Raw genomic sequence first — 24697 nt, 5'->3', positions numbered from 1 at the left:
GCGTGATGTACGGGGGCGTGGTTCTGCTTTAAAAGTCCGGCAGACATCCGAAAGCAAATCACTCACCGTCAACATGATGAGAAGGAAGATGAAGAGTGTGGTGGCCATCGCTGTGTTTCTGGAGACGGTCTCTGCGATCTCTGTAAGTGTCACAAAAATGTTTTCTAATAACTGTGTTTAACTTCTCTGTCAGTATCTCTACAAGTCAGTGGGGGAAGAAGTATTCAGATGCTTCACTTAATAAAAGTAACAATAGATTATTGTCAAAATACTTCATTACAATGACAAGTTAAAGTCCTGCATTCAAAATCTTACTTAAGTAAAAGTACAACATATTATCCGCTAAATGCACTTGAAGTATAAAAAGTAAAAAGTACTCTAATGGTGCAGAGAAATGGCCTTTATGTGTGTTTATAATTACATTTATGTATGTGACATTTCTAGATAATATTGTTGCAATCAAGTAGCATTTTGATTGACTTTTTATAAAACATTTAAATCATTTAGAGATGCATTTTGTTAAAAGTAGCTAAAGCTCTTAAATAATGAAGTGGACTACAATTACATTTAATTAAAACTTAAAGGGGGACCTATCATGCAAAATGCACTTTGGTAACGTCTTTTATACATGAATATGTGTCCCCGGTGTTCCAGGGAACTCACCAAGTGTCAGAAAACACAACCCTCTCTATTTTCCTCCATACCCAAATCTCTAAAAAAGGGGCTGCACAACGGATCTGATAAAAACTGATCCAGATTTGAACACTGTCCTGACGTCAGAACGGTGGCGCTACGGCTATTGGGGCCAACTCCAATCTCCACCATATCAGGAGGAGACAAACCACGGCATTGGCCGTTCGAAAGCGCTGGAGACGCTGTAGTACATATGCCAGAGGGCCAGTAGATGGTGCTGTTCTCACTGAATCAGCCCTTGCAAAAACAGAGCTAGAAATTGTCAAACTGAGCAAAATGAGGCATGGCTAAAATGCATGATCTGTTTGGTATTTTGAAAAAAAAAATATAAATATGCCTTATATAGGTATGGTCCTACACTATATTATTCAAATATAGCATGATAGGTCCACTTTAAACTGCAATGGATTTTTGTTAAGGCCCAATGTATAGTTTCATCAGGGATCCTGAGGTCTGTTTTCATTGACTCATTGGCCTGAATCTGCTTCATTGTGTACTTCTATGTTGAATCAAACTGAATAATGTGTGTTTTCTTGCTGTAGCTCGGGTTGGTGAACACAGAGGGAGGTTTGGTTCGGGGAGAGAACATCCCTCTGGCGTCCGGACGCCACATGGACGTCTTCAGAGGGATTCCCTTTGCTGACGTCCCTGAAACTTTCATGAAACCAAAGCCTCACCCAAGCTGGGTTGGTGAGTAGACCGACTGAGATGATATTCAAATTCAATTCAGATTCAAAGGTAGCTTGTGAATTTACTCCAGGTGGAACTAAATGCTGATTTATGACTTGATGATATTTCACATCATTATTGAGCAGAGCATATTAAGACCAAAACTCATGTAGCCTACAACAACTTCCTTACTTGCAATAAATAAGCACTAATTAGAGGGTTATTGAGGAAAAACTCTCAACTAATGGCCTGTTACTTGTAGAATATGGTCATGTAGAATAAGGCATTAATAAGTGTTTTATAATGACTAATAAAGAGCCAACATACTGCTAATATGCATGTTAATTAACAACTAGTTGATGGTTAATTTGTGTACCTTAATATAAAGTGTTACCAAGTTTTTCTACAGTATAGTATTAGTACCTTTACTTAAGTAAAGTATCTGAACACTTTTTCCAGCAATGGAAGTAATGGATCATGAAAACCTGGTAATTTCGTTAAGCCCTTCATTGCTCTAACACTGTGTGTGTGTGTGTGTGTGTGTGTGTGTGTGTGTGTGTGTGTGTGTGTGTGTGTGTGTGTGTGTGTGTGTGTGTGTGTGTGTGTGTGTGTGTGTGTGTCAACAGATGTTCTGGATGCCAATGCGTTTAAGGACATTTGCCTCCAGGTGCAGGTTGACTTTAACACGACCACAGGCAGCACGGACTGTCTGTATCTCAACATCTGGGTTCCTCACAACGGCTCAGGTAAACAAAGTGTCCTCCATATTAGATCCAATCAACAACATTAATATCATCAATACAGGTCTCAGATATATACAAAACACGTATCTGAAGTGTTTGGCTGAAACACCAAACAGATCATTGCAGCATCCCATAATCCCCTCTGTTTCAGCCCTGTTTCAAAAGTGCTGATTCTCTGTCTGTTACTTTAGATGAAAATAAGGAGCCACTCCCCACGCCCCTCTGAGAGATATTTGGTTTAAAAGAACACAATGGTGGAGATTCAGGTGATAAGGTGGGGGGGGGGGGGGGTTTACCTTGGTTGGTGATTGGCTAATGGTTACACAAGCCAAAAAAAAAATCTGATCAGCTCATTTCCAGACAGGTTTTTATATGGATCAGGACGGAAAAAGGGAGAGAATCTTGTTTCCTGAAACGTTCAGAATTCTCTTTACACAGAGGGGACACATGTTGATGTATAAAAGACATGAAGAAGTGGATTTTGCATAATAGGTGACCTTAATGCTCTCTGTGTTCCAGTGTCCTCCGATATGCCGGTCATGGTCTGGATCTCTTGGCGGCGCCTTCTTGATTGGAAGCTTCGATGGGTCTGTCAGATCCCTGCAATACACTCAGTTCAGCGGGCAGGAGCTGGCCGACAGAGGGAATGTGATCGTGGTTTCAATCGGATACCGTGTCGGCTCTCTGGGCTTCCTGAGCACTGGAGAACCAGAACTTGCTGGTTGGTGACAGTTTAATTTCTCACAGCCAAAGAGATGTATATTAATAAAACATATATACATTATTCTGAAATGGACCAATCAAACAATCACTACTTTTACTTTTGGTACTTTAACTATATTTTGATGCTGATACTTTTGTACTTTTACTTGAGTATCATTTTGAATGCAGGACTTTTACTGTAACAGAGTATTCCTACACTCTGGTACAAGATCTGAATACTTCTACTTTTACTCAATTACACAATCTGAGTACTTTTCCATCTCTGCCGGGATGGAGTTAAACATTTGATTTCTCTCAGGAAACTACGGTCTTTGGGACCAGCAGGCTGCCATCGCCTGGGTGCACAGGAACATCCGCAAATTCGGAGGAGACCCCGACAACATCACAATCTTCGGGAACTCAGCAGGTGGAGCGAGTGTCAGCCTCCAGGTACTCATTGTGTGAGCTGATAGATATACAGAGGTGGGAAGTAGTGGAGTACAAATACTTTGTTACTGTACTTAAGTACTTCTTTCTGCTATCAGCACTTCACTCCACTACTTATTTCTCTAACAACTTTTTACTTTGACTTCTTACATTTTGAACACAAATACCTGTACTTTCTACTTCTTACATTTTGAACACAAATACCTGTACTTTCTACTTCTTACATTTTCCAAACAGGCTGGTTCCTTTAGTTTGAATGTGTGTTTGGTGGCGTGATCATTATTATTTAGAGTCATTGTGTGCCTATTGATTTGAACACGATCCGTGTATCCATCATTTCCTGGTCTTCTCTAAAGAAGAGGGACCAATGAAAACGTTGTCATGTTGCCGTTGTTCAGCATGGAAACATTCATTAGCTAACAATGACATTATTGTTCTATTAATATAAAGGGAGGTCAGGTACTCTTTAAAACAGCTGCTAGTTATGGGTACTTTTTACTGAAGTACATTTCAAAGCCCTCTTTACTTTTACTTGAGTAAAGAAGTTTAGTCAGTACTTCTACTTTTACCAGAGTATTTTTAAACACGAGTATCTGTACTTCTACTTGAGGAAAGGATGTGTGTACTTTTGCCATCTCTGTAGATATATTTATTGAGATGAAATTATTTCTAACTTTCACTTCAGACTCTGATCCTCACACACAAAGGACTTTTCAAGAGAGCCATCTCCCCAGAGCGGTGTGGCCGTCAGCCCATGGACCATCAACAAGGACCCCCGCCTGTACGCTGTGGAGGTACATCACACTTTACTCACGGTGTTTTATTTCCTTGTACTGAACTTTTAGAATAGTTAAGATGAGAATATATTTAGAAAACATTAAAGGTCCCCTATTATAACTGTTTTTCATCAAATATATTATAGGTCTCATATATACACAGAAACCTGTCTCTGATGGGCTGAAACACCAAACAGATCATTGCAGCATCCCATAATCCCCTCTGTTTCAGCCCTGTTTCCAAAGTGCTGATTCTCTGGCTGTTACTTTAGATGAAAATAAGGAGCCCCTCCCCACGCCCCTCTGAGAGAGATTTGGTTCAAAAGAACACAATGGTGCTCTCGGAGGAGATTCAGGTGATAAGGTGGGGGGGGGGGGGGGGTGGTTACCTTGGTTGCTGATTGGCTAATGGTTACACAAGACAAAACATCGTTATGACAACATAAAGAGAATCTTTTTTCCTGAGACTTTCAGAGTCTCTTTCCACAGAGGGGACACATGTTGATGTAGAAGAGACATGAAGAAGAGGGGACACATTTTGATGTAGAAAGAGACATGAAGAAGAGGGGACACATGTTGAGTGTAGAAGAGACCATAGAAGAGGGGACACATGTTGATGAAGAAGAGACATGAAGAAGAGGGGACACATGTTGATGTAGAAGAGACATGAAGAAGAGGGGACACCATGTTGATGAAGAAGAGACATGAAGAAGAGGGGACACATGTCGATGTAGAAGAGACATGGAGAAGAGGGAGACACATGTTGATGTAGAAAGAGACATGAAGAAAGGGGACACATGTTGATGTAGAAGAGACATGAAGAAGAGGGGGACACATATTGATGTAGAAGAGACATGGAGAAGAGGGGAACACTGTTGATGTAGAAGAGACATGGAGAAGAGGGGACACATGTTGATGTAGAAGAGACATGAGAAGAGGGGACACATGGTGATGTAGAAGAGACATGAAGAAGAGGGGACACATGTTGATGTAGAAGAGGACATTAAGAAGAGGGGAACACATGTTGATGAAGAAGAGACCTGAAGAAGAGGGGGACACATGTCGATGTAGAAAGAGACATGGAGAAGAGGGGACACATGTTGATGTAGAAGAGACATAGAGGAAGAGGAACACATGTTGATGTAGAAGAAGACATGAAAAGAGGGGACACACATGTTGATGTAGAAGAGACATGAAGAAGAGGGGACACATGTTGAATGTAGAAGAGACATGAAGAAGAGGGGACAACATGTTGATGTAGAAGAGACATGGAGAAGAGGGGACACATTGTTGATGTAGAAGAGACATGAAGAAGAGAGGGGACACATGTTTGATGTAGAAGAGACATGAGAAGAGGGGACACATGTTGATGTAGAAGAGACATGAAGAAGAGGGGACACATGTTGATGTAGAAGAGACATGGAGAAGAGGGGACACATGTTGATGTAGAAGAGACATGATAGAAGAGGGGACACATGTTGATGTAGAAGAGACATGAAGAAGAGGGGGGCACATGTTGATGTAGAAGAGACATGAACAAGTGGATTTTGCATAATAGTGACCTTTAAAACAGAAGTGTATTTAGATCTGTTCCCTATAAAGGCCAGACATGATCATTTAGATTTAGGCTTGTTTTCTGGATGTTTCCCGACTCATTTTAGAGTCATCATTTCAGCTTTCTTTGGCCTTTTTCCTCTGAGCAGTGTCCAGACGTTCAGCAGGATAAAGATGCTCTATTAACTGCTCCCAAGCAGTCTGATGTGTCACTAACATGTCAGAAAATGTTGGTCGGACATCATCGAGTATTCACAGTTTAAACAGAGCTCCAGTAAGAGTTGAATCAACAGTTAGCTTTCCTCAAAGTATTCCTGCAAACTGGGCAAGTCTTGTCACCAACAAATATAACCACCTACTTTTATATTGTTTTATTTATTTTATAGTCTTAAAGGGTTTTATCTTATATTATTTATTTAACAGTTTCAATAGCATTTTTAGTTTTTTTTATATTTTAATAATCGTTTAACCTCTATTAGAATTATTCTCTTTTATTTGTATTTCTGTTGTACCTACATGTTCACTTCATTTATAGGGTTTTATATTGTTGCATCTGTTCACGTTGTCTTGTGTCTTATCTTTCCGAGACAAAACCATTATTTATTATTTTTTATGATCATATCTTTTACCCTCCTTGTGTCCTCTATAAAAACTGTTAAAATGTTATGGTTTGCTGCATGTATGTAAAGGTCTTAAAGGGGACCTATCATGCAAAATGCACTTTTGTAACGTCTTTTATACATGAATATGTGTCCCCGGTGTTCTCAGGGAACTCACCAAGTGTCAGAAAAACACAACCCTCGCTATTTTCCTCCATAACCCAAATCTCTAAAACAAGGGGGCTGCAAACGGATCTGATAAAAACTGATCCAGATTTGAACACTGTCCTGGACGTCAGGAACGGTGGCGCTACGGCTATTGGGCCAACTCCACCAATCAGGAGGAGACAGCCACGGCCATTGCCGTTCGAAAGCGCTGGGAGACGCTGTAGTACATATGCCAGGCCTGTAAGTGGCGCTGTAGTCTGCCACAAACTTGACTTGGTTACCCTTCTGTTTATTCTCCCGCTGTGGCTTTCTTTCTCCCTCCCCGAGGCAAGCGTTTGCTCCCCGCTGCTTTAATTCAATGCAATCCCTCCCCGTCGAGGCAAGCACTGTAATTCTCTCCGGTTAGTCCACCAGCAGATGACAAACACCCACCTCTCCGCCTCTTCCAAGGAACGAGGGGACCCGTGTGGCAGAGTTTCAGTTTCAGTTTAGTTTCGCCGGTCAAGATGTCCGTTAAAGTTTAAATCTTCCGGACAAAATTAGAAAAGTGCCGGTCAAAGGTCTTCTTTGTTATTTTATTAAGCTTTAAAACAAATGAATAACGACTCTCTATATAAATAAAACACGGAGGACGGAGATCTCTTATTTCTCCCCCTCTTCTGACAGCCCAGCAGCTGATCAGAGCACGTCTCCCCTCTCCTGCAGGGGGGCGTGGTCAGCAGAATCAGACCCGTAGACAGCAAACAGCACATAGAGCGAAATGAGGCATGGCTAAAATGCATGATCTGTTTTGGTATTTTGAAAACAGAAACGTATAAATATACCTTATATAGGTATGGGCCCTACAATATATCATTTAAATATAGCATGATAGGTTTCCTTTAACATCTGATCTGAGGGGAATTTCGTGTTGTTCATATTAACTTGTGATGTGTCACCATTTTGTAAAGGCACTTTGAGCTGCACATGATGTATGAAAAGTGCTATATAAATACAGTTTTAATTATTATTTATTATTATATTATTATTATTTGGAAACGCTATGGGGGTTTTAAAGTTGTCTGTTTCCATTCTAAAAGATGATTTCTAAACCTTCTCCCCAGGGTGCTCTGAAGGTCAATTGTCCCACAGATGAGCACATGGCTTCCTGTTTGAAGGAGATAGATCCTGCAGCCCTAACTCTGGCGGGATCTTTCAATCTGTCCAGCTCAGCCAGTGGTAAGGACTGCTCTCCACATACAATTAGCGTTTTGAGTTTATAGATTCTGATGCTTTCTATCAGGGCAATGTAGAGGAAGAAGTCACTGTGTTGCACCCCCCTCCTTCTGCATTGTTTTAATGGCATCCCAGTGAATAATATATTTATCATTTTGTATTTATCTCATTCCCAAAAATAGCCAACTGGTCCCAGCCCATCCATTCTCTTAGGCATCATCTAAACATCCCCAGAAGGAAATCATAAACCAGTCCTTAACCATTTGCAAATCCACCTTTTGCCCTTCCTGAAATGTAAATCCTAAACATATGTCTCTGTTAAACACATATAGCATTAAAATACAATTTAAAATGAGTAAAAGGGAATCAGAAGACATAATCTATATATATTATTTAAATGATTATATGAACATTTGACACAGCAATAAGCATCTGGTTGTATCTGCCTGTCAGAACCCATTGTCTACCACCTGGATTTATCTCCTGTCATCACGGTGACTTCCTTCCGGTTCCTGCCGGATCATCCGTCCAAGTTGTTCCACAATGCGGCGGACATTGATTTCATCGCTGGAGTCAACGACATGGACGGATACATCTAACACCAGTATAGATATTCCAAGAGTCAACATCGACCTGTTGCCCGTCCCTGTGTGAGTTGATGCCATTTGGTTCACATTAACAATTCTGGGTAACACTTTATATTAAGTTACACAATTCACCATCAACTAGTTGTTAATTAACATGCATATTAGCAGTATTATTGGCTCTTTATTAGTCATTATAAAATCTCAATCTAAATCTTTATTTATTTATATAGCACATTTAAAAACAACCTTCAGTTGACCAAGTGCTGTACAGGCAATAAATATTAAATAACACAATGGGAGTACAATAATAAAACAATAATGAAAAACATGATAAAAAGCACAATAACTAAAAAAATATTTTTAAAACAACTTATAATCCTTATTCTACATGACCATATTCTACAAGTAATAGGCCATTAGTTGAGAGTTTTTCCTCAATAATCCTCTAATTAGTGCTTATTTATTGTAACGTAAGGAAGTTGTTGATTGATATTGTACATGAGTTTTGGTCTTAATACGCTCTGCTCAATATGGGCCTAATAAGGCAGTAGTACCACAAGAATAGTAATTCTCCCATAATAACACTTAACTAATATGATCTATTCTTATGTAAAAAGACATGAAACTATAAGTGTTAATTGTGTCTAAATAACTCAAAATTAGGTATTTCTATCTAAGAATATGTTCCCTATTTTAAAGTGAAGTCTTGTTCATAACCAATAAGCTATAGTTTGACTCTAATTGAGACCTGAACAGGTTCCCTAGTTCTAAAGTTTTCTCCTCTTCACACTTTGTAAATACATTATAGCACACAACTACTGAAATTAACCTCCACAGTACATGAACAAAGTAGGCACACGTTGAAATATCTGTTGTATTAATGAACCACTAAAGAGAGGTTCAGACACATACCAAAACATGTCAAGTTTCAGGACGAAGGTTATAATCACCTGACTGTCAACCATCAACAACTTCCTTATGTACAATAAATAAGCACTAATTAGAGGGTTATTGAGGAAAATCTCTCAACTAATGGCCTATTACTTGTAGAATAAGGTCATGTAGAATAAGGCATTAATACGTGTTTTATAATGAATAATAAAGAGCCAATATACTGCTAATATGCATGTTAATTAACAACTAGTTAATTTGTGTACATTAATATTAGCCAATTCTGCAATGGATCTACCCAGAGCAACTTTGGTTAGTTGTGTTTTATGAGAACTTATTTTCAAACCTTTCTTTATTGCAGCGAGGATGTGGAGAAGCTTCTGGTTGCGTTCACGAAGGATAAGGGCGACGCTGCTTTGCAGGCTGCACTTTCACTATATAACTCAACCTGGGAACCAACGCCCAGCCAGGAGAGCCTCAAGAAAACCCTTGTGGACATTGAAACAGACTTCCTCTTCCTGGCTTCTACTCAGGCTGCTCTGAAGCTTCATGCTGACAACGCAAAGTGATTATAACATCTTGCTATACAGATGCTTCCAGTTTATCTACAAGCCCTTTTGTTCCACACCATGCTTTAGAATTTAAGGAACAAACCCAGGGTGTGACCTTTCAAAATTCAAGACTTTTATTGTCATGTGTGCATAGCTACAGTGTAAGACAATTACAATCTTAGGTCACAGGCTCCTCCAACAGTGCGACACAATAGAACAGATAAAATAGTGCAAGTAAATACAAATAAAATAGAATATAATAGCAATAGTGCAAAAATAGTCTATAAACAAGTAATTGGAATATGATATACCTTTCTATAAATGCATGGAAGTCATCGCACTAAGTAGGGGATTTTCTTTTATGAGGTTTGCTTTTTTGAAAAGGTTAAAAGTTCCTTTTAGTGTCTTGTTTTTTTTATCTTTGGTGTAACATTTTGGCTACCTGTTTTCAAAGACAGTAAGTCTCAACTGTTTGCACTTGAGTCAGAGATTAAGTCCCAAGTCAACACTGACAGGTTCCTTCAACAATCATAATGTCTCTTCAAGTCAACTTTATTGTCAATCTTTCAGTTTGTGTGTACAGAGAGATCGAAATACTGTTTCCCACAATCCCGAATGACAAAAAATTGAAATATATATAAAAATATGTATACAAACATGTATACAAATATGTATATCCTATATATACACAATCAACAGACACATTTATACATATGCACACATTAAGACATAAATCAAAGCAACAATCAATATAAACAAAATAACGGTCACTTCAATAACTTTGAGAAATGTGCATTAGTGGCAAGACTGTCCATAGCACCTCATCTAATGCCATTTATTGATGCACACATTTTGAAAACTATAATTCTTCTTCGTTGTGAACTCATTGTCATATCCCTTTTCTTCCCTTGTCTCTCTCCAAAGAACTGGCCGGTACCTACTCCTCTACCTTTTCTCTGAGCCCAACCATATGTCAGGCATTATCAGACCCTACCCTAGCTGGATGGGAGCCGACAATACGGACAATGTGCCTTACGTGTTCGGAAAGCCTTTTACGACACCATTGATCTTTTCAGCCAGTAACCACCGGGACCTCTCTGGCTACATGATCGCCTACTGGACAAACTTCGCCAGAACAGGGTAAAAATCTTCCGATACAAGACATAGGAGCATCACAGAAATCAAACAAACCTTAATTAGATATTGAAGGCAAGGCAAGGCAAGTTTATTCATATAGCAACTTTCAACACGAGGCAATTCAAAGTGCTTTACAAAAATGAAAGACATTAAGAGCATTAAGAAACATATTATAAAATGGCCATTTAAAAGGCAAAGATAATAAAACATGAATAGACAAAGGACATGAATAAAAGTGACAGTGCAGTGTGAGATACACACATCTGAAATGTTAGCTCTGACTCTCAATCATTGCTCACTTTTAAGCAGAAATAGTTTTCTATGAACTCACTTTCTTTCTACTTTCTTTTTTAACTTATCCTTTAGTTATTTCAAGAGTTTCATGCTAAACGAACCCCCCTTTGGAACATTTTAATCTGCAACCCAACATTCCCAAAATCCAACGGATCCTGGCCGTATTCGTGTAGCATATAAAATGAATTTGCTCCCAGACATTCATGTGGCTTGCTAGATTTGGACCCCATCTGTAACCCCAATACACGTAGGGGACTTTATTTGAAGTAGAAAACTATAACTGTCTTTATTTGATTGCTTTATATCCATCCATCCAGGGACCCCAACGAAGGAGAACTGAGCGTGCCTGCTACCTGGCCAACATTCAACAGCACTGGACAGAAGTTTGTGGAGCTCAACTCTAAGATGAACGAAAGCTATGTAGGAGAGAATATGAGAATGCCTTTCGTGGATTTAATGGAACAATTAATACCCAACCTCCCCAACATCATCCCCACAATCATCCCCGAATAAAGATCACATGCATCAGCTGTGCACTTCAGTGTGGACATGACCAGTGTTAAATTATTATTGGTTCATGAACAAATAAATGAATGGCAAATACAATTCAATTTCCTCGGTTTCATTATGTTATGTGTTGTATTGACCTTTATACATTGTAGTGCTAACAAACAAACACATTACATGTATGGAATCTAAGCTAAGATGCTAGCCTACTGCTAATTGTGCTTTTATATTAAACCACACATGACAGCATCATAAAGGAGACATTAATGCACTACTTTGTTTGAAAAAGTGTATTATGATTGTATTCCCTCAGTTCAACAGATGGGGGAGCTATAGCACATCAGCATGGACACTACTACATTCATGGCAACTGTTAATTTAACAAAGCTCTCACAGTGGGCTGCTTTACCACCGGAGAATTCTCAAGGGTCTGCATTAAAATCCTCCTGTGACTTTCTGTCCTGGTTATGTCAATGTGAAGTTTAGATGTTTTTTCTTAATTCATCAATGTTGCATTCAAAATGTTCCTCAAGTAAAAGTAGACGTACTCAGATCATGTACTTGAGTAAAAGTAGAAGTACCAGAGTGTAGGAATACTCTGTTACAGTAAAAGTCCTGCATTCAAAATGTTCCTCAAGTAAAAGTATAAAAGTATTATCATCAAAATATAGTGAAAGTTGCGACAGTAAAAGTAGTCATTGTGCAGATTGGTCCATTTCAGAATAATATATATGATATGTTTTATAATGATTGATCATGAAAGTGTTCTCAATGCTGGTAAAGGTGCAGCTAGTTTGAATGACTTTGTATACTGCAGGGTAGCTTGTGGATTTACTCCAGGTGGAACTAAAGTCTGATTTAACACTTGATTATATTTCACATCATTCATCCAAATCTGTAAAGTAACTAAAGGGATTAAATACATGTAGTGGAGGAAAAGTACACCATTTACCTCTGAGGTGTAGTGGAGTATAAGTAGTTAGGAGCATAACATGGAAATATTCAAGTAAAGTACAAGTACCTCAAAATTGTACTTAACTACAGTACTTGAGTAAATGTACTTAATTACTTTACCTCAACATATGACTAGACCGACTGGAAAACTGGGTGGGACTTTCGGCAACAGTTTTAAATTGGTTTGAATCCTACTTAAAGGACAGAAAAAAACGTTGTTTCTACAGGTAAATACACATCTGAGTTGACAAATATGACATGTGGGGTTCCTCAAGGCTCCATCTTGGGGCCTCTTCTCTTTAACCTGTTAAGCCCGGTGCCCCCGCCCGCGGCAACATCTTGCAAGAAACAGCGTCTGAGGGCTTCTTAACATTTAACAAACTATGAATGTGTCACACCCGCTTAACGGGAAGAAACTCAGCTACCTGACGATATGAACTATTTTTACCGAAACAAAACATAATTCTAACGCTGAGCCTCTGAATTAGCACTAAGCGAAAGAGTGCTAACGCACATTCATCAGATCTGCACAAACAAGTATCATATGAAAGCTGAGATTCCACGGATTCCAATAGTATAAATATCATCACTGTGCGATCAAAACTCGCGGCAGCGAAAGCCAGCAAAGACAACACACAACTTAGCTTTACGGTGTCAAAACGGCAAATATGTCTTACCTTTGCTGTTTTCTGATCAAAAGTTGTGTTCAATGGCATTAAAACGCATAAAAACGCTGCTGAAGGTTAATCCAATGTCTCTGTGTCACTTTGAAATGATTACTGATAATCCATGTTAACCTTTATGTCAATAAGCGGAGTTTTCATATCAACAAGTCCTCCAACTTATAGGACCAAATAGGTAGATTGTTAGATCATTAGAGCGTAAAAACTGTAACTATAAGTATCTGAAATAAATATGTGTACTGAAATAATAACTGTATGCATTGTTTCTTATGCGCAATTACTTCATACTGTCTTTGTCTTTTTCGTCCTGCATTTATTGGGCCCCCCTCAGAAAATAACTGGCCCCAGCCTGGCCCCCCAGTCAAATTGGTCTAGAACCGCCACTGCTTCTTGGTTTCCATACCTCCTGTGTTTTACGAGCGACTTATCAAGTCTTGGCAAACGGCAAAAAACATGATTAAACATGATAGTATTGTAGCGGCCCTGTATAGTGTGCTGTGTGGGTCTCTCAAGCATCTCCCGTCTCTCTGCCAATCACAGAGCTGCACAGTGATGCTGGTCGGTGTGCGGTCTGTGGTTGGGGAGCAGAGGGCTGGCCAGCGTGTGACGTTGACCCTGGTGTTGTAGTGTCAGTGTGTGGAGAATATAGCATGGTAATGAAGTTGGTCCTATAACCTGTAACCTTTAACCTGATTAGGCGTTCTCGGCCGGTTATAAAGGAGCCATGAAAACCCAAGAATTCAGTCCTGTCTAATGCAAAAATAAATACATTTATGTCATCAAGTTTTTTATTCAGTACATTTTAACAAGGCAAACTCCAAGTTTTTTAATAAATAAGATATCGTGCAGAGGAAGCACCTTATAAAACTACATTTAAATATAGTAATGAAAAAGCCAACCGAATACAAATTAAAACAAGATGAATTGGAATAAAAAAAGGTTATCCAGCTCTCCTCTGTGTTTCAGTCCCGGTCTCTAAGCCCCGCCTCCAGCCCCTGGTCTCCCTGATGGAGGGCTCCACCTGTCGGGGGGGTCCGGTGACGGTGCGATGTGTGTGTTCACAAGTTGTATTGTTGTGTTTATTTTAGTGTTGTTTTACGCTTATCCACATTTTGATTTCAGAGCACAGGAGAATGCTGGGCACAACATAAAGCTCAACAGTGAAGCTGGCAATGCTGAACAAAACCATCTAGAGTTATATTTATTCAGCTAAAAAAGTGAAAGCTCTACAAAAATGTAATTAAAAATACATAAGCATTTCAGGTAGAAATCAGCATTTTATATAGAAATTCACAAATATAAGAAATGAAACCTAAAAGAGATGTTACAAAATGTATACCTCTGATGGCTGGCATAGTAGAACTAGGTGAAAAAAATAGTGACAACAATTTTTAATACAATTTATATAGATTAAAAGGTAATATAATATTGATTACAATGATTCTATTAAAAAATCCACCAAACATGATCAACAGGAAAGCCCTCTGAAGGCATGTTATGGTTTGAAAAAAAGTTGAGGATGGGGTCCAGACAGTTAAATCAGGAGAGACTTCATTTTGTTTAAAGAACAGTTATTGACACATGCCATATGATAAATGTTAAGTCTTTGGTGATTAGACCCCGATCCTGAAATCGTATATCTAAAGGGGGAAATTCAACCGTGAGCATATAGGGAACCCCCCGGGGTCTAGACATTGGTGATGATGCTGAAGATCTGGATTTTATGAGGAGATGGGATGAAGAGGAGGTGTGATGAGGTCTTTGGATTAGCTCTCCTGGCACTGGATATGATGAGGAGATGGGATGAAGAGGAGATGTGATGAGAAATGCTGTTTTCACCCCAACCTCTGCTGCTGAATGATTTTATATATTGTTACTAAAAGTGCTTGTCTTTGATATTATAATGATTACACCAGAAAGTCACTCTTTGTGAGATTTATTTTTTCACATTTTTTACCAGCCACAAGATGATTTAATTCATTGGAGGCCTCAAAGCTGGGTGAAGGTATTGATACACGGATCAATGCAATCCTTTACAACAGCATTCCACTATGGTTGGGGATGTCTGTAAAAAAAGGAGAAATAATCTTAAACAAAACAAGTGCCGCAATATAGGGAAACAAACTGTGACAAAAACATATCAATTAGATCAGAATCAGAATACATTTACATTGTTACAGCAGAAAAGAGCCAAAGACAGCCTAATGTTAAGGGGACCTATCATGCAAAATGCACTTTTGTACGTCTTTTAACATGAATATGTGTCCCCGGTGTTCCAGGGAACTCACCAAGTGTCAGAAAACACAACCCTCTCTATTTTCCTCCATACCCAAATCTCAAAAAAAGGGGCTGCAAACGGATCTGATAAAAACTGATTCAGATTTGAACACTGTCCTGACGTCAGGACGGTGGCGCTACGGCTATTGGGCCAACTCCACCAATCAGGAGGAGACAGCCACGGCCATTGCTGTTCGAAAGCGCTGGAGACGCTGTAGTACATATGCCAGGCCTGTAGGTGGTGCTGTTCTGCCCTTATCTTCCCTTACAAAAACAGAGCTAAAAGATGTCAAATTGAGCAAAATGAGGCATGGCTAAAATGCATGATCTGTTTGGTATTTTGAAAAAAAAAAAGTATAAATATGCCTTATATAGGTATGGTCCTATACTATATTATTATAATATAGCATGATAGGTCCACTTTAAGTAAGATTTTGAATGCAGGACTTTTACTTGTCATTGTAATGAAGTATTTTGACAATAATTTATTGTTACTTTTACTTAAGTGAAGCATCTGAATACTTCTTCCACCACTGACTTGTAGAGATACTGAACAGAGAAGTTAAACACAGTTATTAGAAAACATTTTTGTGACACTTACAGAGATCGCAGAGACCGTCTCCAGAAACACAGCGATGGCCACCACACTCTTCATCTTCATCTTCATCATGTTGACGGTGAGTGATTTGCTTTCGGATGTCTGCCGGACTTTTAAAGCAGAACCACGCCCCCGTACACCATGCTGACCAATGGGAGGGGGGCATTTAAACAGCTGTGTCAACAACACGTTCATCATTACTTACAATTTAATACATTAATAATACACATTAATACATACATTTAAAAAACATACATATTGCTCAAACTGTCTATTTCCTTGACCCTTGCCTTGATGTGGGTGTATGTGTGTCCACTGCCGATTTGACATCATATCGGACGCAAATCTGGATCATCTCCGTTGTTCCCCCGTTTTCAGAGATTTGGGTACGGAGGAAAAGAGAGAGGGTTTTATTTTCTGACGCTGCGTGAGTTCCCTGACACACCGGGGACACATATTTATGTATAAAAGACATCAAAAAGAGCATTTTGCATGATAGGTCCCCTTTAAAAGTAGTCAGAGTTGCAGCGGACCTGCAGGTTTCTGGTCATTTGTTCCAGATATTTGGCAAGACCCCTAACCAAATTCTCTCATTCCTCTACCCCTAGTCTTCCCGTGAAATTATAGTTATTTTGACACTTTTCTAACCTTTTTATATTCCTATCATCCTTCTCTTTCATCCATTTTGCATCCCCAGACACACATCTTCCTGTTTCACTGTTACCCGAACTCATCTTTGACCTTTGAACCACCTTTCTTTTCTATTCCCAGGATTAGGATATCTAAACCTGTTTTAAGACTTCCCTCATGAATCTTTGACCTTCAAACCAGTAATACAATAATATAAGATAAGTTGTACTTTATTGATGCCAATTTGGGAAATGTTGAGATGCAGCAGCATAACAAGACAGGCATTGTACATTAGAGACATTAAAAGATTAGAACTAAACAATTAAAAATGTTTCAAATATAAATAAAATAGCATTAAAAAAGTAGAAAATATACATGTTCAAATACTAATTTACCGTAAAGCAGGATTTCAAATTGGTATCCAAGATCACTCCTCGATATTTTCCCTCATTAACAGTTTTGATGCTTTGTCCATTTACAGTAAGCTGTGGATACACGGTTGGTTCTTGTTTGATAGTAAAATACATTGTCACCGTTCTTTTGGTGTTTAAAGTAAGACACAAAACACTAAGCCATTGAGCGACTTTGTGCAGCGTTACTGAGAGCTTAATGACAACCTGTTTAGCATTTTACCCATGAGTGTAAATGACCTTGTCGTCAGCATACACCCCGATGTCCACTTCCTCACAAACTGATGGGAGATGATTTAGAGAGTCCTGGGTCAAGATAGGCAGCAGCACACAGACAACTTGTGACAATCATAACCCAATCACAGTCATACCTGACTGTATGTTGCATGTTTTTATTTGATTGTATTTACTTGTTTAAAATGAAATGTGTCTTTAGGTTGACTTACACAATCCAGGGACTACAGATGAAAAATAGCCTCTTGGCTAACTGGCACATTTACAGAAATGTTGCATAATGTGCACTGTCGCTGTTAAATAAATAAATGAATAAATAAATAACAAGATCAGCCAACGCATTTACAGACACAGCAGCCTGCTTCAAACTCATTGAGAGTCTGTTTAATGAAACCAGCTTTCTGATTTTCAGCTAATTTCTGCAGCTGGTTCCAAGCCACACGAAAAGCGTAACTAAATACCTTCTTCCCCAGTTCAGTACGGACTTTTAGGACAGTAAGAAGAAAAAAACCTCTGAGCGAAGCCGTTAAGATCCATTTTTGGTTCATGTAGATCCTTAGATAAGGGCACCAAGAATAGCCTTATATTTAAGGATGTGCCAGTGTTTCTGCGTGGTCAGGGAAGACTATCAAACACGTGTATGCTAAACCACAACGGTCCCAATATAGAGCATTGTGGCACTCCCATTGAGCATGGGTGATGACAATTCATTATTTAAACGAACACATTGAGAACCACCTGAGAATGACCTTACCCATTAGATCACGGGTGTCCAAACGTTTTTCTCTGAAGGCCACATACAAAAATAATACGAAGGGTTGGGCCGCTCACTAGATAATAGTATATTGCCTTATCAGTTCAGTTATAAGTCAGCAAAATCAATTAAATGTAGGTAAATTAAGCTTGATTCTTGAAAATGCTTTGAGAAACACAGCCTACATCACGGCTCTCCAAAGGGTTTCATTTATTTTGTTGGCAGCTCATTCCTTAAAACAGAAGCTTCAGATTGCTTATAAAAAGAGGAAATTGAAAAGGTAGATTTCAAGCTTGTTTGTAAATAAGTTATTGCGTTTTTTTTTTATCAACTAAGATTTGTTTGAAAAAGTTTGCAACTTTAATTGATTGAATTTATTTGAAAAGTGGGCACACATGAATACTGTGATATATATATATATATTTGTACGTATATATTTAATTAGTAGGCCTACAATATATGACAAGCACAAGTTAAATTTGTGGGCCATATTTCATTATACTATTTGAATTAGCTGAGGGCCGGTTCAAAATGGGCCGTAGTAAAAAACATACATATTGCTCAAAACAAAACTATTTCCTTGACCCTTGCCTTGATGTGGGTGTATGTGTGTCCACCTACGCTCTTGAATCTGCCAGCATACACGTGTCCTTGACTTCATAGAAAAGGTTTGCCTGGAAAACCTGTGGTTTTTCTTGGTTTCTTACTTTTTAAGGGTCATTGTTCTTTGTTAGAACCAAGGCGTACATGTGTTGTTCAGAAGGGAGATTCAGCACATAAGACATCACAGCTATACTAGTTATACAGTAAGGCAAGGCAAGGCACGTTTATTTATATAGCACTTTTCAACACAAGGCAATTCAAAGTGCTTTACAAAAATGAAAGACATTAAGACAGAGCATAAAACACATTAGAAACATTAAAAAGTAAAGATAATAAAACATGAGTAACACAGGGACATGAATAAAAGTTACAGTGCAGTGTGAGATGTGAATAGTTCAATTAAAAGCAGCGGCAAAAAGAAAAGTCTTCAGCCTGGATTTAAAAGTAGTCAGAGTTGAGGCTCCCATTGAGCATGGTATGGTTGATGACAATGTATTATTTAAACAAGAAACACATTGAGAACCACCTGAATATGACATCACCCATTAGAGTTGTTAAGTGATGGTTTTGACTTATGAAATTAAAGTGCCATTAATGGGTGAAGTGCATCAACTCGTGCTAGGATTGTTTAATCATAGAACAGCTGCAGGTACTAAAATGTCTATAACGTTTATATATCACAAACTGGAGCAGAGGAGATGGTTTTCGATCAGAGCTATTAGTATAGAAATGAAAAGTAAAGTTGAGATTGGACTATAAGCATTTTTTAAATGTATATATATCCTTTATTTAACCAGGTAAAAGTCTCATTTAGATTAAAATCTCTTATCCAAGAGCGACCTGGCCAAGAGGGCAGCATGAACAAAGTTACAACCGATAAAACACAGACAATACAGGCAGACGAATACAGCGGTCGTAAAACACCAATGAAATGGCACATTAACCAGTCAATATGCAAATAAAATAAACTATTATAAATCATTAAAAACTGGCACAATTTAAAACGACTTCAATTATCGGATAGAGCAGTCACATCGACCAATGGATTCTTGTTCTCTGTCCTTTAAGATGGACTTGAATTCCCCCATAGTGATACAATCTGACAGTTTAAGCTCCTTCTGTACATTATCCCAAGCAGAAGGGGCAGCATATTGAAAATCGAGGTTCATCCAGGTTGAATACATGTTTGTTTATTGGTGGTTATCAACCTCATAGAAGTAGGTCAGAAAGCGAATCTGTCCAAACTGTTTGGTTTGTAACGCAAAACGCAGGACATTCACCCAAGAGAGCCTGGCACCATGGTGTAGAAAATCAACATGGACAGTCTGAGTCAAACAGGATGTGCTTTTATACACACACCGTCTCACAATTCTTTCCAATGGTGAATTTGGAGTCCATGACACTTCCAAGATGCTTCCTATTCAGTCAGCTAACCTGGTCCTATATGATTATGCTCACCTAGGGGTGGAAGGAATTGAGAAGGTAGACAAACTGGCAAAACAATCACTTAAACAACAGTTTTTAGTACAGTACGTTACAGTTAACAGTTATTTCTGAAGACCTGAGAGTTCTGGATGGTTCACAAGGTAGCAGGAGATCTGAAAAGTATTTTGGCCCTAAACCATTTAATGCTTTATAAACCAGCAGCAGTATTCGGCTTCTCTGGCAGACAGGAAGCCAGTGTAAAGTCCTCAGAACTGGAGTGATGATCCACTTTCTTAGTGTTGTCTTTCTTATACATTTTTTAGTGAGACCTGCAAAGACACCATTACAGCAGACTAGTCTACTGAAGATAAAAGCATCGACAAGTTTTTCCAAATCCAGCTGTGACATTAGTCTTTTAATCCTCGATATATTCTTAAGGTGATAGTAGGCTGACTGGTGGGTCGCGTTTCGAGTGGGTCGCAGATGTTTGAGTGAAGAAGACAAAATGTGTATCTTTTGTTTTTTTGGGAAAAAAGTCAAACTTTTATTTTGAAGGCCCGATTTTCTAACGCTGTGCATGCAGTAGGCGTTGGACCGGAAGTACCGGAGTCCATAAACTGTTTTGAAAACTTCTGTCACGTAGTGATCATCTTCTCAATAAAATATCTTTGCTGATGTTCAAGATTGTTGCCCGGAAGTCCTCACGGAGAATAACTTTGCGGTAGAACTATTCTTTATACATCCATGGGCAGTGCTTGAATTGGAATAAAAAAGGTGTCAGTACTCTAAATCAGCAACTGTTTCAAGTCATTTTATTTGTACAGCCCAAAAACAAGAATTTGGCTCAAAGTCATAGTATATCCTATAATGCTGGTGGGTTTGTCTCTTTACTGTATATTTTAGAAAGGCTCACTGTACTTAAACAAAATGACTCAGGGTGCATCTGAGATTAGAGGGGGTGCAGGGGTAAAGTGCTATTTTTATAAGTGGGGAGTGGATCCAACACAAGATTTTTTTTTTTATATTGAAGTTAAATGCATCAATCTGGTGCACTTTGAGAGCAAAATTAAGAGATCTATGGATACATCTCTCAACATCCATATGAAACAGAACTGTAAACAGATTTACTATTTCTTTATGGATATTTTACAAATCACTCCCCTTTTAAACTCTATTCTTGTTTTACTGTCATATTGTATTTCATTTAGTGAGTTTCTCAGATGAGTACCAGGAGACAGCGTTTGGTACTCTGGTACAATTGTGGTGAATGCATCTGAGTTAGATGTATTTGAACCGAATTGTCTACAGGCATAGCAGAAGAAGATGGCATCTTTTTTACAGGAAATTCCAGCCAATCTCTGTTTTTAAACCATGAGCTGCAAAATGAGCGCCTTACCCCACTGTACAGGCGAGTTGGGAACTTGTTTAAATATACCTGGGCAGGCTCTGTTTTGCCGAGGTCCTCTGGCACTTGCGGGCCGCCGAGGGGTGGCGGTGTTTGGGGCGACGAAGACAGCTGCTCCGGGGGCGAGGCAGGCAAAGCCGCCGGCACCTCATGACGCATCTACTGAGTACTGAGTACCGCCGTACCGGCACTGTGCCGGTACTCAGTAAGAAGTAACAGTACCAGATGGGTAAAAATCAGAAGTCCCGGTGTAGGTACCATATGTGTTCGGCCTACCATATGTGTTCGGGGTCCGTTACGCTTACCAATGACGTCACGCATTGGCTGTACGGTAACCCAAGAGGACATTTTACACGGTCAAATTCCGAATGTATTGAAACTCCAGACTCAACGTAAGAGCTTGAGCCTCTTCGGGGGGTGCTAACATTTAAACATACACTTAATTCTTTACTTTGTCCGCTATTATATGTAGAAGATATTACTTTTTTCTCCGTCATGTTGTTTCCATAGCAACAACTTCAAAATAAATAAATCTAAATAGATGTGTGTTCTACACACCAAAATACGTTATTTGAACACCCCTCTCGATCGATTTACAAAAAAGAAATAGTATGGCCCGCCCTAATACACCAACGCAGTTTTTAAAGATATACATTTTTCAACACAGAATCATTTACCAAATTACACTATATCCAATCATTTTACGAGTCAGAAAATGCTATATGTTCATTGCAGTTATTGTTTATTGAATTAGATTACCATGAGCTCAACATAATTATGTAGAGTACAAGTCCACAGCCAAGAAAATGTTATTTGCATATCATTTTATTTATGAATATGGAATTATGGAATTCTAACACTGGAGTTTGTTATTATTTACTATAACTTTATTATAGTATTCGGGTACAGCCCTGTACCCGTATATCCGAATATCCGTTCGTTGGAGTACTATTTCGGGTTTCAATTTCGTTATTCGGATATTCGTTTTGTTTGTTTTTTCCCCGTTTTTTTTCAAATTGAATTTATTGAAATCTCCAATATCAACGTAAGAGCTTGTGCCTCTTCGGGGGGTGCTAACACTTAACCATAAACGTTATTGTTTACTTTCTCCGTCTTTATATGTAGATATTACTTTTCTCCGTTAATCTCTGTCACGTTGTTTCCAAAGCAACAACAACTTCCTGTCAACTGCGCTAACTCTCCTTCAAAATAAAAGCATGTCCATAAATAGGAAACCAAGCCAAATTACACTTAAGACGTATACAACTGCAACGAAAGTAACAAACACAATGCGATATCCTTTTCAATTTCAAAGAACACAAATTGGGTTACATTAACAAATAACTATAAAACAACAATACTGTAGAATAACAAAATGAATGCCGTGAATACACCGAAATACACGTGTTGAAGCAGTTCGCTGCTGATTACTACGCCCCCCCGCATTACTACCGAATATCCGGAGCCCGAAAAATGGTATTCGGGACAGCCCTAGATCATTCTGCTTCAGTTTGTGGGCTACAGCCAGTTTATGGTAGCAGCACGTTAACAGCTTCATCCTTTGATCAGACCCCCGTATACCCTCGTCAGCGCCCCTAGTTACACCAATCAGCGTGCGATTACCGTACAGCCAATCACAATGCGTGACGTCATTGGTAAGCGACGGACCCCGAACACATATGGTAGGCCGAACACATATGGTACTGACACCGGTACGGTCAACATGTATATTTTCTACTTTTTGAAGGCTATTTTATTTATATTTGAGATGTTTACATATTGAATTGTTTATTTATAGTCTTTTAATGTCTCTAATGTACAATGCCTGTCTTGTTATGCTGCTGCAACTCAACATTTCCCAAATTGGCATCAATAAAGTACAACTTATCTTATATTATTGTATTACAGGTTTGAAGGCCAAAGATTCATGAGGGAAGTCTTAAAACAGGTTTAAATATCCTAATCCTGGGAATAGAAAAGAAAGGTGGTTTAAAGGTCAAAGATGAGTTCGGTTAACAGTGAAACAGGAACATGTGTGTCTGGGGATGCAAAATGGATGAAAGAGAAGGATGAAAGGAATATAAAAAGGTTAGAAAAGTGTCAAAATAACTATAATTTCACGGGAAGACTAGGGGTAGAGGAATGAGAGAATTTGGTTAGGGGTCTTGCCAAATATCTGGAACAAATGACCAGAAACCTGCAGGTCCGCTGCAACTCTGACTACTTTTAAAGGGGACCTATCATGCAAAAATTCATTATTTAAACGAACACATTGAGAACCACCTGAGAATGACCTTACCCATTAGATCACGGGTGTCCAAACGTTTTTCTCTGAAGGCCACATACAAAAATAATACGAAGGGTTGGGCCGCTCACTAGATAATAGTATATTGCCTTATCAGTTCAGTTATAAGTCAGCAAAATCAATTAAATGTAGGTAAATTAAGCTTGATTCTTGAAAATGCTTTGAGAAACACAGCCTACATCACGGCTCTCCAAAGGGTTTCATTTATTTTGTTGGCAGCTCATTCCTTAAAACAGAAGCTTCAGATTGCTTATAAAAAGAGGAAATTGAAAAGGTAGATTTCAAGCTTGTTTGTAAATAAGTTATTGGGTTTTTTTTTTATCAACTAAGATTTGTTTGAAAAAGTTTGCAACTTGAATTGATTGAATTTATTTGAAAAGTGGGCACACATGAATACTGTGATATATATATATTTGTACGTATATATTTAACTAGTAGGCCTACAATATATGACAAGCACAAGTTAAATTTGTGGGCCATATTTCATTATACTATTTGAATTAGCTGAGGGCCGATTCAAAATGGGCCGTAGTAAAAAACATACATATTGCTCAAAACAAAACAATTTCCTTGACCCTTGCCTTGATGTGGGTGTATGTGTATCCACCTACGCTCTTGAATCTGCCAGCATACACGTGTCCTTGACTTCATAGAAAAGGTTTGCCTGGAAAACCTGTGGTTTTTCTTGGTTTCTTACTTTTTAAGGGTCATTGTTCTTTGTTAGAACCAAGGCGTACATGTGTTGTTCAGAAGGGAGATTCAGCACATAAGACATCACAGCTATACTAGTTATACAGTAAGGCAAGGCAAGGCAAGTTTATTTATATAGCACTTTTCAACACAAGGCAATTCAAAGTGCTTTACAAAAATGAAAGACATTAAGACA

General features: G+C 38.6%; 1 pseudogene; it reads left to right on the top strand.

Moving 5' to 3' along the window:
- The first annotated feature begins 61 nt into the window (after positions 1–61).
- Positions 62–11634, top strand: LOC117478954 (annotated as a pseudogene).
- Positions 11635–24697: the final 13063 nt, after the last annotated feature.

The sequence above is a fragment of the Trematomus bernacchii genome, unplaced genomic scaffold (assembly GCF_902827165.1).
Source record: "Trematomus bernacchii unplaced genomic scaffold, fTreBer1.1, whole genome shotgun sequence".
In the NCBI taxonomy this organism is placed as follows: Eukaryota; Metazoa; Chordata; class Actinopteri; order Perciformes; family Nototheniidae; genus Trematomus; species Trematomus bernacchii.
The sequence above is the reverse complement of the archived record's forward strand: the minus strand, read 5'-3'. Positions and strand labels throughout refer to the sequence as shown.